The 18,009-nt window shown below is 34.8% G+C and overlaps 1 protein-coding gene and 1 pseudogene across 1 annotated transcript in view; both read left to right on the forward strand.

Annotated features, from left to right (window-relative positions):
• The window catches only part of IL1RAPL1 (interleukin 1 receptor accessory protein like 1), a 1,610,170-nt gene that overhangs the window by 1,022,263 nt on the left and 569,898 nt on the right, over positions 1–18,009 (forward strand). The window lies entirely within an intron of this gene.
• LOC138144290 (elongation factor 1-delta pseudogene) lies at positions 2,492–3,728 on the forward strand (annotated as a pseudogene).

The raw sequence follows: 18,009 nt of genomic DNA on the forward strand, positions 1-18,009 counted from the left end.
TGTGAGCTTCAATATGGAACAGGAACTGGATAAAGAGCTGGACAACAAAGAGCTGGCAAGAGCTGGGACCATGAAAGAGGAACCATGGAAGCTGAGAGTCTACCTCCAGTCAAGATGAAAAGACTTCTCCTTGGATATTTAATGCAAACTGAGAAGATCATAATTTACTGTGGCCTAAGAGTGGAGAACTTTGACCTTGATATTTAGATGATTGAGTTAAGGACTTACTAATTAAGGATTATTGGAAACGAATCTCCAATTAATAAGAAAGAAGACTTTTTGATTGAAGAGACTAAGACAATGTGACATAGGAGTGGAGAAATTTTGAACTTTTTACTTTGTGATTGAATTAAGGACTTAGTAAATGATTGAATTACTAAATGAATGTACTTTTTTTAAAACTATGTGACCACTTTGGTGAAAACTGTGTCGCCATTTTAGTGATAAGTTGTTATGCCATAATATTGTGAATGCTGTACTTTGATTTATGTTAATGTTTTGTCTTAGTTTGTTACTGAATAAATAGAGAGTTCATTATACTGTATAATCAGAGCATTGAAAGCTGTTCACAGCAGCAGTCCTCTGGAAAACTGCTTGTGCTTGGCTTTACAACAAGTCTCTTGCTTCAGTTTCCTCATTTATCTCATGTCAAATGGAGATAGTATTTACCTCACAGGTCATTGTGAGGATAAAATGAATTAATATGCAAACTGCTTTTGAATCTTAAAATTCTATACACATGATAGCTATTACATATAAATATGAATTATGATGAATGCCTATTTTGTAGACTACAGTATGAAGCTAAATGGAAAATGCCCACAGTTCATCTGTTAGTACTTGTATATGTGATGAAAGGATACTACAAATGAACAGTAACTTGGAGCCAGATATGAGGGAGAGGCAAGTAGGGTTGGATTACTTTTGGAAAGGTAAACAGTTCTTTTAGTGACCCCCATTTTCTTTCTTAGACAAAAGCACATCTTTTAATACCATTTTTTTTGTCTCATATTATTGAGAAACATTAAATATTACACTCTATGGAGAATTAAAGTTGAAGATTATCAAAAGGGCAAAGAAGGGGCACAGAAAGGGTATAATGATGCTGGAAGCCATGACAAATGATTTATTTCATAGAATAGTATAAAGGTTGTTATTAAAGATATAGATGACTAGAAGAAAAGGGAACACAAGTCATATAACAAGAGTGAGGGATAACTAGTGAATGAAAGAACCCAACAGCTTGGCTGGATTCCCTGAGTACTTAAAAGAGTACTTGGAGAAGGCATAAAATTTGGGGGGTCTATGACAATGGAATGAGTATCAACATTGATACATCACATACAACAAAGTATGAGATATCAAAGTGTGTATAAACATATATATTATTTGAAAATGTCAATTATCTGATCTTGAAATTGCCTTATAATGAAAGGTAATTTGATATTGTTGATCTTTAATTTTCTTTAGGGAAAAAAGTGTGATAAATTGTATGCCCCTGAAAGAACAAGCCATATCCAACATTTATGGAGTCTTAAACTCCAACCTTTATGAATACTTTAGTGGTAAAGTATTTTTTTCTGAAACACTATAGTATTTATTCACTGTATTACTCATTTGAAAGTTCATTCTTTTAAATATCTTGTATATAGGTGTGTGTATGTGTAATATATATATATATATATATATATATATTATGCATATGTGTGGTGTGTGTATGTGTAATATATATATATATATATATTTGTGTGTATATATATGTATATGTATATTACACATACACAACCACACATATGCATATCCACATGTAAGTCTGTTGAGGAAATAAAAAGTCTTATGTCTCTTTCTAACACTGGTACTGAGCATAGATGATCAATTAATAGTAGACCTTGGAAAATGTCATTGAATTTAAAACTCTCCAGTGTATAACTTGGAAATATGTTTAAGATCTTGAAAATAAATAAAATCTGAACAAAATTAAAGAGGTGAGAGGATTTTATACTGTTTTTCACATGAGATGGTTTGACTAGGAAATGTTAATAATTTCTCAGGGCAACAAAGCTTCTTTATTATTCTCATATTCAGAACAAAGGGAGAATTAGTCTTTCGCTGTTGTGATACACATCCATATATCACAAATTTGAGAAAATGTGACTAGAGACTTGAGATTTCAAAAAATAAAAGGGTGGAAAAACATGTCTTCTCTACTTCTGTAACTGTCATAACTGTCAGAAAATGATAATAAATTTGAACTTTTACTCAGTACGTAGCACAATGTCTGGCACACCATAGGCACTTAATATGTGATTATTGGTGGATTTCAATATTGCCCATTAATAATATGCTATGGTATTTATTGCAGACCAGGTAACATATGGAGAAAATTATTTTCCTTGACCTTACCAAATAGTCAAAATTTCCCCATTTTACAAATAACAGTTGTAAAAACTTGTACTACCCATTTAAGTATATACTTGGTTTATTCACCTTTTAAGCATGCCATAGCATACTGATATGAGATGATGAATATTATTTTAGAACCTGCTTCATTTTCTATTTGAAGAAATACTTGGTTGAAATTTAGTTAAAAATTCATTTTTACCATGAAAGCAGTAGGGGAAAATGAATTAAGAGAAGCAGCCTGTCCCATATGTTATAAACATTTTTCCTCTAACAAAGATGATCAACTAATATATAATCAATATAAAACCTTTTTAAGAGTCCACCTACATTAATATCATTTGTTAAGAAAAAGGAGGTAAGCTTTCCCCACCGCTTCCCGCCGGATTGGCTTTAGGACTAACCTTTCGCTACTGCCCTCGCTTCTCACGGAGTGAATATGGCAACCAGTTTCTTGGTGCATGAGAAGATATGATTTGACAAATTCAAGTATGATGATGCAGAGAGAAAGATGAATGGTCCCGTACCTATCTCTTCAACAGGAGAACGGCACCAGTGTGATCCTCTGTGACACTGCCAGAGCCAGGGAGAATATCCAGAAATCGCTGGCCGGAAGCACAAATACCAGCTCTTCCAGTGGTCCCAATGGGGATAATAGTGAGCTGGTTACCAGAATTTCCAATCTAGAGGCAGAGAACCAGAGCCATCGGAGTGTGATTCAAGACCTGCAGTTCACCATCTCCAAGCTCGAAATCCAGCTGTCTACCATGGAGAAATGCTCCCCCTCCTACCTCTCTCTGGCTCCTCAGACTCAGGATGTATCACCTATGCAGAAGGTAGAGCTACCCATCACATCACCCGCTAAGAAGGTGGCCACCCCAGCATAGGATGCTGAGGATGATGATATTGACTTGTTTGGTAGCAACGAGGAGGAAGAAGACAAGGAAGCAGCTCAACTTCGGGAAGAACGGCTTCGGCAATATGCAGAGAAGAAGGCCAAGAAGCCATGGTTGATTGCAAAGTCTTCCATCCTCCTAGATGCCAAGCCTTGGGATGATGAAACCGACATGGCAAAGTTGGAGGAGTGTGTCCGCTCCATAAAGCTGGATGGACTGGTCTGGGGAGGCTCCAAGCTGGTGCCTGTGGGGTATGGCATTTGGAAGCTGCAGATCCAGTGTGTGGTAGAGGATGACAAGGTGGGCACAGACATCCTGGAGGAGGAGATCACCAAGTTCGAAGATTATGTGCAGAGCATTGACATCACTGCTTTCAACAAGATCTAAAAGGCCTCTGAATGTGTGTAAATCTGTAACCAAAATAAAGGGTGAGATTTGTAGTGCTTGGGCCTGTTCTGGACTGGGGTCTCTAGGGAGGGAGGGGTGGGAAGGACAGCCTCTGAGGAAGATAGAGCAGGGGCCCAGACTTTCCCTCTCATGGGGGGAGAATAGGGCCCTTGCAAGATGCTTCAGCTGGATTTGGAATGGTAGAGTATGGCCTCTCTCATGGCTAATCCTCTGAGCCACTGACCACACACCACGATTCTCTACTCTGTCAGGGCCAGGCATTCCTGAACCAAGTCAGAGACCATAGGGTATGCAGCCTTAAAAGTGAATAAATATAGAAAAATGGCCAAAGGAGAAAAAAAGGAGGTAAATATATTGTGATTTTTAGTTTTCATTCTGATAATCACCAACATTTTCACTCAACTATATGTTAGGATTATTCGGTGATAGACACATGCTTTCCTTCCTCTTTTGTAGAAAAAATAATAATGGGATGTTGGAGTGAACTCTCATTGAACTTGTTTTCATTCAAAAATCTCAAAATTCTAATAATGTGATTCTCCTGAGATTCTGTACTATATTCTGTGACAGCATGAATACTTCATAATTGTCCCTCCTTTTTATAGAAAGTCCCATAATCATCCATCATTCCCTATATCTTCTGTCCCCTCAAGGGAGTTAGAGGCTCTGGCAAGGTCAGTAATTGCAGTTAGTGTTGACAGTTCCAGGCCAGTTGTGGTGCACACAGCTGGTGAAGACCATCTCCAATGCATGTTGACTATCTTCCCCATGAGACCTTCTCCTTATTGTTAACTATTTAGCCTGAAAACTTTTCCTTTGCTATGCATAAATGTGCTTGAAATACCTCATTTGAAACTTTTTGATACAAAGAGAGGGAAAATTCTCAGCCTGTCATGTGCATATGTGTATTTGTGTGTGATATGGACATGCAAATATGTATGCACAATTATTTGTCTACTGGGGATGGGATATGTATTATGAAAGTCCTGGAGAAAATTAATAGTTCAACCTTTAAGGAGAGAGAAAAACCTGGTCAGGTGCTTCAGGTTTAATATAGACTGAGACATTTCAATATTTGTTAGTTATTTTTTCCCATAAAATAAAAGATTAGGCTTGTAAAGAATCAGATGGTATTAAGGAAAGCAATGCATTCTATTTTGCTAATGTTTGGAATGCTAGCTGCAGTTTGGAACTATGCTTAGAAGGAATGCATAATCATCTTAAAAACTCGAAAGAAGGATAAACGATCGACATAGAAAAGGAAATTTTCAATTTTAAAAGGGGGAGGATAAAGTTCAGTTATTTTACCAGACATTATATAAGAAGAACAACTTGAATAGATAGAAAAGGATTTTGAGAAAGGGGTGTGTTGGTATGTGATATTAAGAAATTTTCTTGAAACTGACACATAGAGAAATGAAATAGAGAAGTGGCAGCATTTAAAAGAATGTTAATTAAAAATAATTAAAATCAAAGAAAGCAGAAAATAATTATACTTTAGGGTTTGAGTATTTTTTTTCACTGAAAGCATACCATGAAATTTTGCTAATGATTTATTTTCTGAAAGGGAGAAATAGTAAGGTCATTTTCATTAGAACTCAGGACATAGTGTTATTTCTTCCCCTCCACCCCCACGACCAAAAAAAAAAAACACACCTTTTCTCCTATGAAGGCTAGAGAACAAGTCAGATTCAGTGTCTTACCCTTTGTAAGTTTTTTCACATACATGAATATTAATATCAAATGCAATCTTATGATGGGAAAGATATCACAGAATCACAGCCTGAAAAGTTTTCATGGAAGAAGTGATGAGCAGCCCTTAATCTTTGTTTAGGGATAGGCACAAGGTGGCTATGATTTATGAATACAACCTCAATAGAAGCTGGTGAAGATACTTTTCTCCATGAAAATTATTTCCCACTCTGATGGCATAAAGGGCTGAGGGCAAGTGTTCTGAGTCAACCAATTGTGGGGATATTTAACTTTGCTGTTGCTGTTGTTATCCTGTTGAGCTATTGATCTGTCATTCTTTTTTTTTTCTTGGAATTTTAAAAATTATTTTAAATTCAAATACAAAATAAGAAAAAATCATTACTATGTATTCAGCAGAACATAAGAAAAGATTCAATATAAAACAATAATTTTCCACTTCAAAAAAGCCTATATTAAAATATTACACATTATTCTCAAAGCTGCCTATCTTTTCTTTGCTTCTTTATTGGTTTCCTGCTGTGTATTTTTTACCTTATTTTTCCCCTTCCTCCCCACACCCACCCAAAAGAAGGCTACAATTAAGTGTAGATTTATATCTATTTCTACATCTATATTTATATTGGTATCAATATTGATATATATATATATATATATGTACACACATATAGGGATATATATACACACATATATCGATATAGATATAATTTTATCAGACATGCTTAAAGAGGGAAATATATATTTCCCAATATATCTCTATATTTATCTTTATATATGTATATATATACATTATACACACAATATAGATCTATGTAGATATAGACATAGATACAGATATAGATATCTCTCTTTAACCCATTTTGATAAAAGTTTCCAGTACTACCCACTCTTCACCCTACTAATTTCTTCTATATCAAGTTTTCCTTTTATAACTCATTTGTTTGAAATAATTACTCATTTTTATCTTTCCCTACACATATTCTTTTGCTTTTTGGAGGGGAGAGGGCAGGGCAATTGGGGTTATGTGACTTGCCCAAGGTCACATGGCTAGTAAGTGTTAAGTGTCTGAAGCTGGATTTGAACTCAGTTACTCCTGACTCCAGGGTGGGTGCTATATTCACTGTGCCACCCAGCTGCCCCCCCTTTTTTTAACTTCACCCCCATCATATTCAGTTTAGTCCAAGACTTTCTTTCAGACTACCAAAATAATGACAATCATAAGAATAATGCTTATATTTTCACATATAAGAAGTAAAACTTTGTCCTTAATAAGTGTCCTATAACGGCCATTAATGTTTATCTTATATTTCTCCTGGATGTTGTATGCCGAATTTTCCCTTAATTTCTGGGGTTTTCACAAAGAACTGAAAGAATTTCAGTTCCTTAAATATCTATTTTTCTTTTCATTCAAGATTTTATTTAACTTTGCTAGGTAAGTTACCCCTGTTCATAACCACAGCTTCTTTGTTAAATGAAATACAGTGTTGCAAGATCTATGGTCCTTCAATTCAGTGACTGCTAGATCTTGTGTAATCCTTGTTGTAGCTCCACGATATTTGAATTATTTTATTCTTATTTTTTGTGACATTTTCTCCTCAACCTGGGGTATCTGAAACCTGACTATGATATTCCTGAAAGTTTCCTTCCTGTGACATCTTTTAGGTGTTAATTGGTAGATTTTTTTTCTATTTCTGCTTTGCCTTCTTGTTCCAGAACTTCAGAACAATTTTCAGTGATGATTTCTTGTAATATTGTATCATGATTCTTTTTTATCCTAATTTTCCAGTAGTCTGACTATTTGTATATGATATTGCTTTGATCTGTTCTCCAGATACGTTGTTTTCCTGATGAGATGTTTCATTCTCTTTTTTTTTCATTCTTTTTTATTATTTCTTTGTGTCTTAGAACATAATTAGATTCCTCTTGCCAGTTATAGTTATAAAGGAATTATTTTCTTCCTTTGATTTTTGATTCTCTATTTCCAGTTGGTCAACTTTCTTTCCATAATTTTCTGGTTTTTTTTTCTTGGATTGCTCCTTTTATTCTTCTAATTTTTCCTTGATCTCTCTTATTTGATTTTTAAAGTCCTTTAAAAAATTCTTCCAAGAACTCTTTCTGTGCTTGGGTCCACTTGACATTTCTCACTGAAAACTGAATGGCTTTTTTTTTTTAGCTCTGTTATCTTCCTTTCTTTTTTTGGTCTTTTTTGGAGGGGGAAAGCAGGGCAATTGGGGTTAAGTGACTTGCCTAAGGTCACACAGGTAGTAAGTGTTAAGTGTCTGACGCTGGATTTGAACTCAGGTTCTCCTGACTCCAGGGCCAGTGCTCTATTCACTGTGCCACCTCATTGCCCCTCTTTGTTATCTTCCTCTGAATATGAACCTAGATCTTCTCTATCCCCATGGTAACTATCTATGGTTGGGTTATTTCTCCTTTGCTTACTCATTTTTATTTGTTTATTTTGGTTTTAGCAACAATTAGTACAATCAAGTTCTAGTCCAGAGGTATGGGGAATGACGTCCCAAACCACTGGCTCATCTTACTGTTATTTTCTCAGATCTGTATCAGGGCCCAACCTTGGGATTTCCTCTCCACTCCTAAGCCATGGCTAGGGGCATAGCCACATTGTCTCACAAATGATCTTGTTCCCTGTGATCCCTCCAGTGACCTCAAACTGTAGCTGTCCTCTTTGCCCTGGAACAGAAACCAAGGACTCTGCTCTCCTGCAAGTGCTGACAGTGAACAGGGTCCCTACCCTTCTGCTATAGCACTAACCAGGTGTGTATTAGCTCCTTCTCTCCACAGCCATGTGCCAGGACTCATCTGGTTAGCATACCTGTGCTTGGCATCCCTAGACTCTGAAAGAACTTTCCATCTTTTCCTACTTAGTTGTCAGATGTGCACTGGTCTGGGAAATGAAAGTTTGTAAGGCTAAGGCTATCTCTCCACCCAGTTGCCCACAGGGCTTGTTGGTTATGGAGAGTTGGCCTGGAGATGTTTTCACTTCACTCAGGCTGAACCTTGGCTTCAGGAGGTCAGGTCTTTCCTGGGGTCTACTCAAATTGTCTTAGGACAACTGCTTTACCCTATGTTTATTTCTGCTGCTCTGAGATGATGTTCTGTCTTTTTTTTGTGGAGGAAATTTGGAGTGTTCAATTTTCTGACCTACAATGCTGTCTTCCCAGAGTCTTCTCCTGGTCTTTAATCCAGCATCATCAGACTCCTAACTTCAGATGGTTCATAAATCTAATTTCCTTTTCTTATTAAGAAACTTTGAATTCAAAATGGAAGAGATGCCTACTACTTTTCTCTGTAAGTATTCAAGATGAATATTTAACTTCTCCTTATCCGCTCTCAGTGTAGAATAAAACTGCGTTAATTTTAATGTCAGTAACTTAAACATAAGATCTAAATCAATCACTCTTTTTCAGTTAGATAAGGTTTTCTTTATGAAATGCATTAACCCACAATGTCTGTCTTTATCTCCTTCTGATAGATAGATAGATAGATAGATAGATAGATAGATAGATTGATAGATAGATAGATATGACATACCCATTTTTTATATATACAGATGAATAGATAGATAAAGATATATGATTTTTATGGCTTTTTCTCTCTTATTAGCAAGTAGAACATTTCACAGCTATTTTAGCCTCCTACATTCCTCATAAAGATAAAGCAAATTATAGAATGTAGTTCATGAGTTAAATTTAGAGTTGCTCATTGGATAGATTAGGAAGAGGGTATTCAAGAATTAAAAATGAACAAAATTTATACTTAATTTCTTATCAGTGGGAAGATGGGTATAATTAAAGGAACTAATTCATAATGTATATAATTCAAAATAAAATACTCAAAAAGTAGGAATAACAATATTTAACATAATTCACAGACCAATAATATTTTCCTTCTGTTGTCCCCAACTGCTAGTGCTCTCTTTTCCTAAAATACCATTATTTTGTATTTATTTTTTAAGAGACCATTATATAACTAGATAAGAATATATGAAGTTTTACTGAAGGTGGTAAAAGTCAAGAAGAAAGGGGGAAGTTGGGAGATATTGTGACATGGCAATTGATTGTATATATAGGGTGAAAATAGGGAAAAGTTAGAAACTGGCATGATTTGCCAATATTTTTACTTTATAAGCAATCAAATGTAATTATTTAAGTGATGATGGAATCCTCTAGTACTTATGGTTATCTTTATTAATCTTTGAGGTTAACACACTTTATAAAAGAACAATAACCCTTTTAGAGTCATAGACAATTAAATGATGAAATTATTTGCAATCTAGGCCTTCTAACTTGATGTAGGCAGAGGCAAATTGAAACAGATATAGACTTTATCTTAGACTCTCAAAACCCATTCTTGTTCCCTTCTCTCAGAATTCTAATGAATTAAAATTCTATGCTCCAATATCCCAGATACATTTCTCTCCTAACATTAACTGTTCAGTCTTAATGGACTCCCTCTATCAGACATTCTCCAAATAGACTAACAAAACAAAAGTCACTTTTTCTGGCACAGCTAGAGAGCAATATCTTTCTGAGACACATAGCAATAGTATCCCAAAAAATGAGGAAGAAGAAGTGAAATAAAGCAAAAAAGATAGAATAGCTATTTTTTAAAAAAGAAAATGACTCTTCTCATCAACACAGTGTGTACTTAAACCATGTCCTTGTAGTGGGAATAAAGAAAGTCTCCTGTCCTCTCTGGTTTTGTGCCAGTTTCCTCTATTATACTTGAGTCCAGCAGTGTCCTTGTTCAGTGCATCTTAGTGAATTAGAAGGACCAAAACATTCCCGAGTTCTTATTATGCTTAACAATGTGCCCATACACCTTCACAGTCTAGCAAAATGGCAAATGTGTTTGTTTAATAAACCATATCATGTGCTGCATCATCAATTTAACCTCACTGGATGATCTAAGATTACAAGTCAGTGCTGATGAAGTTGATTTTTACAGGTCAACGCACCACCAGTATTAGAGAAATCTAGGACATCTGTGTAACTGTATATTGTAGCTAGCGGCAAAATACATTTTTGATGCAAGTTTTTCATTCACTATTACAAGAAAAGTGTTAGGAACCTGGGCATAACGGCTATAGGAATCAATTTCTAAGTTTTATCGCTGTTGAATCCCCAGGTGTGCTTTTCTTCACACTCCCCACCCAAATGCAATTGTTTGTGAAATACCGCAACATGTCTGAGTGGGATAATAACTCACAACCCTTCTAGAAAATATAGGGCTAATATTGAAGTGACTTGGATCAAGCAAAGGAAATTATTACTGGGTCAAGTGGTCTCAGCAACTACTTCCCTGAGATTTTAGTAGTTGGAACTTTACAGGTTGGACTGGAGTAACCCCTTTGTTCTCTTCTGTCTCAGAGATTTCATGATTCTATGATCTCCTTATTCAATTTTAAGCCTATGTCAAAAGGATAGTCTATTTGACATGGTGTAATGGAGAAGTTTGTTGTTTGTTATTTCAGTAGTTTGATGTAAAGGGAAAAAAAAATCTTAGTTAAGGAGTACAATGTACTCTCAGTGTTTAATTCCTTATACTAAAAAATACAATGGGAAGAGCAAGGTACAAAAACTTTGAAGATATATGGATTTTTCCAGTTTAGCAGCTTGGGACAAATTTTGTTTTGTGGTTTCTTGAAAGTTAATATATGAGTTATTTAAATATGTGCTTTTTTGATATCTCTTTTGAGACATTACTGAGAATGCCTAACCTACTTATCTAATTGCCATCCAAACACTTTACTATCTTCCTTGTTTTACCAAATGTCTGAAGGGAGTCCAATCTTGCATCAATCAGAAAAAGTGACTTCTTTCCCCTGGTGAGAGGAAAAGTGAAAGTTAAAGGAGAAAACTGACAGGGGAATGAAAAGCTTGTCATTTTTACTGTGTAGATTCATATATTTGTCTGTGAAGAATTCCCAAGGTTTCAGATGTTTAGGTAGTCAAAAGAAACATAAAAATACATCCCTAAGGAAAAAAAATTATAGCACCTAATAAACAGATCCTTTATATCCCTAAGAATTTTTTGATAATGAGCTGTAGGCATGGAATGGCATTTCCTTTGTATATCACACAAATAAGTTTTCAGCACTGGAGAAGCAAAGAGCTCTAGTTTCTCAATCAGTCATCAAAATTGTAATTAGAACCCTAAAGTAGTTAGAATAACTGGTCTTTCAAAACATGAGAATGTGCTAAAGAAATATTAACCTCATGATGATGATCCTCTTTAAAACTCAAATGTTGTTGTTGAGTCATTTCAGTCATATCCAACCCTCTGTGACCCTGTTTGGGATTTTCTTGGCAAAGATACTAGAGTGGTTTATCATTTTCTTCTCTAGTTCATTTTTTTATAATGAGGAATTGAGGTGATTTGATGCCCAGAATCACACAGCTATTAAGTGTCTAAGACCAGATTTGGACTCAGGTCCTCCTGATTCCAGGGGCAGCACTCTATCTACTGTACCCCTTAGCTGCCCAGCTAAATCTTAAGTGAGATCTCTAAATGGGCATTTCTATAGGTATGGGACCAAATTGGCATCTATTGTAATTAATAGAGATTGGATCAATTCTGCAAGTCTAACCATGTTAGACTTCTAATGGAAGTCTAACAGAAGTCTAACCATGTTACACTCCTCTCCCCCTTGCCCTCTACACAGTCAATACACTCCAGGGACCCATGACCTAGAGGATCAAATATAAAGTTTGACTTTTGGCATTTAAAACCCTTCACAACCTGCTATCTTCCTACCTCTCCAGTCTGCTTATACTTCACTCCCTTCCACATGCTCTATCATTCAGGTACAACATTGGCTATTAGTGCCCACTCCATCCTGACTCCATTCCTTTTTGCTTCTGTGGTTGTTCCCTCATCCCTGGAATGTTCACCTCTGCAAACTTGGCTTCCTTGGCCTCCTTTAAGATTCAGCTAAAAACCTAACTTTTGCAAAATACCTTTCCCCTGTTCTATGCTTCCTAGTCCCTTCCCACTGAGATTATTTCACATTTAATCTGTATATATCTTGTATGCATGTTGTCTTCCCCATTAGAAAGTGAGCTCTTTACTTTAAACAAGTTTAACAAGAATATAATCAGGTCTACTATAGCCCTCTCTTGGTGAGCCTGAAGATAAAGAATGAAAAAAAAAAATAAAACTACCTTTCTTTTGTATCTCCAAGGTGTATCAGTGTCTGGCTGAAGAAAATGCTTGATAAATGTTTGTTGATTGATTGGATTCATCTAGAAAAAATGAGATTCCTTCTAAAATCTAACCTAGGAAAAAGTTCACTTGCTGATTTTGGAAATAAAATATTAACATCAAAGTTTTTTTTAATTGCTGTTGTCATTTTTACTTTACTGATTAAGAAGCTGTAATGCCTTTTCAATAAATGGCAGTTGCTATGATTATCAACATTTAACTTTAAACTTAAAGAAGTCAAAAGGGAAAGGTGACAGTAAGAAAGAAAGAAATCACCAGTAGATGAGCATTAAATATTACCCATGGCCTCGGATTTTCTTTTTTCATTTATATTTATATTTTATTTATATTTATATTTTCATTTATAATTATCAACTCTAATCAGGTTTTCTATATTCTTTAGAAAACCTATGACATCTTGGTCAGACATTTGCTTTGATAATAAGGGAACATTTTCCAGTTAAACTGTATTTCTTTATTTTTCATTTATAGTTCATTTACAATGGAAAGTTAATATAAGGCATTATTATTATTATTGTAATTATTAATCACCTTTCTAGATCCTTATGTGATTTCAGTGATTTATTCTAACCTTTTTGATGTTAGGGATGTAATTGACTGCTTCACTCTTCCCTTCAATTACACCCCTAACCATACACAGGTGTACCTGAATGCTTAGCTTAGCTTTGCATTGTAATTGGATATAGCTATACTTAAAGAATTGGAGAGCAACATTTGATGTTAGAATAATTAGTTTTAACCTTATGTGGTGAAAGTTGAATAAATGCCATCCTTTAATGTCATCAAAATATAAATGAAATTTTAACAGACAATTTTAAAATGTGAATGAAAACATTCTTATGCTGAAAGATAGAGCTGTTAAGTTTGTTACTATAAAGAAAGACAATTCAAGATTAAGGCCAGATCTTAAATGCTGTAAAATTTGCTATGGTTTAGTCTTAATTAATACTTATATAACAATTAATTAATACTCATTTAATATTAAAAATTAAAACTTTTTATTAAATAAATTTTGATGTTTTATATATTTCCATTTTACTTCAAATTAAAATATATTGAAAATTAATAATAACGGCTAGCTTATTTACAACATCTAAAACTGTATAGAAAAGTAATTAGCAATCAGATTTCACATAATATTCCCATTTTCCAGAAGACAGCAGATGGCAGTTTATACTATATAAGTTGTAATGATACCTGTTAGTGATACTATAAAAATTATTTCCTTTCTATTCCTTCACATAGTTTCCCCCCTTTTGCTGGACAGATGACTACTTGAAAAAACCCACCCTCTATCTAGGAAAATGCTATATTTTGAACGTAATTTGAGGTTTGACTTGTCACAGTCTCTGTCACCAGGACTCATTGAAACTATGAATATATGCCTGCTTGAGAGAAGTATGTAGAATGTTCATTAGCACTTAAATGCTGTTAATATTCATTTGAGAAACTCAGGTGCTCCTTCAGCTTTGCATCTGCCTGGAAATTACCATATGAAGATATAAGTAATTGTTTTAATGAAAATTTCACCTCTGCACCACTTTTCTCTGAGTTCATTGTGAATATAATTGGGTCTGCCAGAACCCTCTCCCTGTGAGCCTGCAGATAAAGCATGGAAAAATTATTCTTTTTGCTATAATCCTTCTGCTTAAGGATGATAGGAAAGCACCCATGAATTTTATACTAATACCATTCTCTCTGAACTGGAACTCTTTAAATCATAAAAATGTCATATAATGTCTTTCTTATTAAAATGTTGACTCTGTTTCAGTATGTATATGTTTTAAGCATTTTTTGCCCAGCTGACTTCACCACATTAACAAGAAGGTATCTATTGCCTAAATGATAAAAAGTAATTATTGATTGATGGTTCTGACATGCACCATCACTATCAGTAGTTTGATGTTCGCTCAAATATATGTAGCCCACAGTAATTGTCACTATATTTAAGAGTATTTAAGAAATAAAAAGTTTAGAGTGATACTTTCTATATCATTTTTGTATCTAGCATTATTAGACTTTGCTTGAAATGTCTCAACTTTGAAGCGTGAATAGTGCTGCTTTTATTGAGAGTTCAATGTTGAATTATTTAAATACTTTTTTTCCCTATTAAGCAGGACAATATTGCACAGAAAAAACATACAGGTAGAGGAAAACAGAAGAGAGCAGATAACATTTTTTCATGATTTAACCTCCAGAAATATAAGAGAATGGACAAAATTATTTCCATCTTCTAAAATCAGTTTTTTTTATTAAGTTATAGAAGATCCAAGAAGGAGTGAAGTAATTTGCTGTGTGAACCACACAAGAAAAATCAGCCTGAAACTGAAGCAAACATAGAAGTAGCATCAAAAATTTTCACTTGTGCATTGCAGAGATGCCTAAGGATCTTTTATAAATGGTTCCAGAATAGCCATGCACTGACACTTCATGTTCAAGCATGCATTTATCTCCTCACTTTAAAAGCAAGAACCAATACTAGATGACCACTGCTGTTTTTCTCTGTGTTTTTATGTGCCATAAGTGGCACATTTTGATTCAATTAAGTGGTTTTATTTCCCTTAAGAATAATAGTAAATTTATGGAAATAGTGGAAAAGGAAAATGCAGCTGCAAAGACGGTTCAAGATTCTTAAGGCAGAATTATTGAGGGTAAATAGAATTCCCAAACGGATGTTTATATATGAAGTATTCATTGTGCTAAGACTGAATGGTATAAACTAGTCATAGTCTTCATTTCCCTTCAAGCTCCAAGAATATACAATAACATCATTCTCTATAATGCTTCACTTATTCAATCTTCAAGCCTGACTACTTAAAAACCTCTCTTTGTCTTTCTCCCCACACCTTTCTCCATATTAGCCTATGCAGTCATATATTGGATATCTCCAGTTGTATTATTTTGTACACAGATCATTTCAGCATTTTCCCACTGCTTTGCTCTAAACCCTTGTCTTCTCCACCATCTTTATCGTAACTTGGACATTTCAATTCAATTAAAAGACCATTAGTTAAGAAGTTACTATGTGTCAAGCACTGTGAAAAATACTGAGGATACTAACTAAATGAAATTAACTGAAACAATTTATGCCTTCAAGGAGATTACCTTCTACTGAGGAAAAGGAAATATATACAGAAAAGTAAATATAAGTAGAATAACAAGCACTCTTGAGGTGACAGCATTGGTGACTGGAAGAAACAAGAAGGATTATTTTAGGAGGTAGCATTTGTATTTCACCTTGAAGAAAGTTAAAGATTTCAATAGACAGAGTTAAGAAGGTTAAGTATTCCAGGCATATAGTACAGTTTGTGCAAAATCTTCGAGGTGGAAGATGCACTGTTTCATACAGGGAAATTCAAGTAGAACTGTATGACTGAAATGTAGAGTACATGAATAAGAAGAATGTGAAATCATTTTGGAAAGATAATTTCAAGCAACATTGTGAAAAGATCTAAATGCAAGGGAGAAAAATGTATAGAGGGAGTAGGGAGCCACCAAAAAATTGAGAATGAAGAGTAGAGGAATAGAATAGAAATGAAACATATTTTTACAATATGATAAGCTTTTTTAAAAGATGTAAACATTGATGTGAGGAGGTTAGAGTTGCACTTATAGATGATAAATCTGAGAGAGTACTCAGAGACACCAATTAGAAATTTATTTCTGTAGTCTAGGCAACTAGATGAAGGTTTGAACTAGGATATTATCAGGCATAGAAAAAAGGGAATGGATGCCAGAGATTTTGTGAAAGTAAAATTGGCAATACTAGAAATACTAAAAGCACATTTAGACATAGGAGATTAGGGAGAGTAAAAAACAAAAGATAACAGAGTAAAGAACAAAAAAGACACATAGTTCGGACAGAAATAAGGAAGTTTGGAGGAAGAAGAGGGTTGGACAGCTAGATTTGAGAAATGTTGATGCCTATGATCATTTGAATTACCGTTGGGATGTTCAAGGGGTGATGTGTCATGTGGACAGAACAAAGGACTTATATCCAATAAGACCTTACTTCATGTCCAGTTTCTCATGTATACTATACTTGAGAAACTTATTTACAAGTCCATACTCAATACTCTCATTTTTTCTCCTTTTATTCATTTCCAAATCTTTTCAATATGGTCTTCAGATCTCATTGTTTGCCTTAAATTGTATATTTTTTCCTCCAAAGTAATCAATCTTTTAATTTCTGAATTGAAAGAACTTTTCTCAATTCTCATTCTTCTTGACCTCTCTATAATGTATGATCCTTGAACACCCCCTTCTGGATACCCTCTCATCTCTAGGTTTTTGTGAAAGTGTTCTCTCCTATCTTTCCTCCTACCTGTCTGATACCTCCTCAGTTTCCTTTGTTGGATCTTCATCCAGGTAATGTCTCTTTGCCATGAGTGTCTCCCAAACATTTTTGCTATGCTTTCTTCTCTTCTATACCTATCCCATACCCCTTTGTGATCTCATAAACTCTTATAGGCTTAATGACCATTTCTATTCAGTTGAATCCCACATCTATATATCCAACCCTAGACTTTCTTCTGAGCTTCAGTTCAACATCAATGACTTCTCTATTCCCTATGAACTCACCAACCTCTTAATCATTCAGACTCAGAGCTCCAGTGTTATCTTCACTTACACTCACTCTACATATCTAATCTACTATCAAATCTTTTTTCATCTTCACATAATCCTTCCCTATGTCTTTTCTCCACTGAAATAACTATAATCCTAGGATAGTTCCATATTGTGATGTAGTATTCCAATAGGATTTTTGTAGAGGTTTTTCTTACTGTTCTTATTGATATTATAGCTTGTTGTGCTATTCCTAAAAGATCATTTATTGTCTTTGTATTGGGTAGGATTTATTGTTTTTTACCTAAGAAGTAAATATTATTGGCCAAACCTCCCATTTATGTTATATGCCTTTTACTACCCTACTAAAGGTTGTTATTAAGGGTTTTTTTTAACTTGTTCTTGTAAATCATAATATTAAAAGTGTCTATTATATTTTGTAATGAATTTTTATGATGTGTGTGTGTATGAGGGAGAAAGAGAGAGAGCGAGAGAGAGAGAGAGACAGAGAGAGAGACAGAGACAGACAGAGAGAGAGACAGAGAGACAGAGACAGAGACAGACAGAGAGAGAGAGAGAGAGAGGCAGAGAGAGAGAGAGAGAGACAGAGAGAGAGACAGAGAGAGAGAGAGAGAGAGAGAGAGAGAGAGAGAGAGAGAGAGAGAGAGAGAGAGACAGAGAGAGAGAGAGAGAGAGAGAGAGAGAGAGAGAGAGAGAGAGAGAGAGAGAGAGAGACAGAGAGAGACAGAGACAGAGACAGAGACAGAGACAGAGAGAGAGA

The sequence above is a fragment of the Petaurus breviceps genome, unplaced genomic scaffold (assembly GCF_028583685.1).
Source record: "Petaurus breviceps papuanus isolate PSGF00001 unplaced genomic scaffold, PetGlider_PUasm1.0 90696, whole genome shotgun sequence".
Classification (NCBI taxonomy): Eukaryota; Metazoa; Chordata; class Mammalia; order Diprotodontia; family Petauridae; genus Petaurus; species Petaurus breviceps.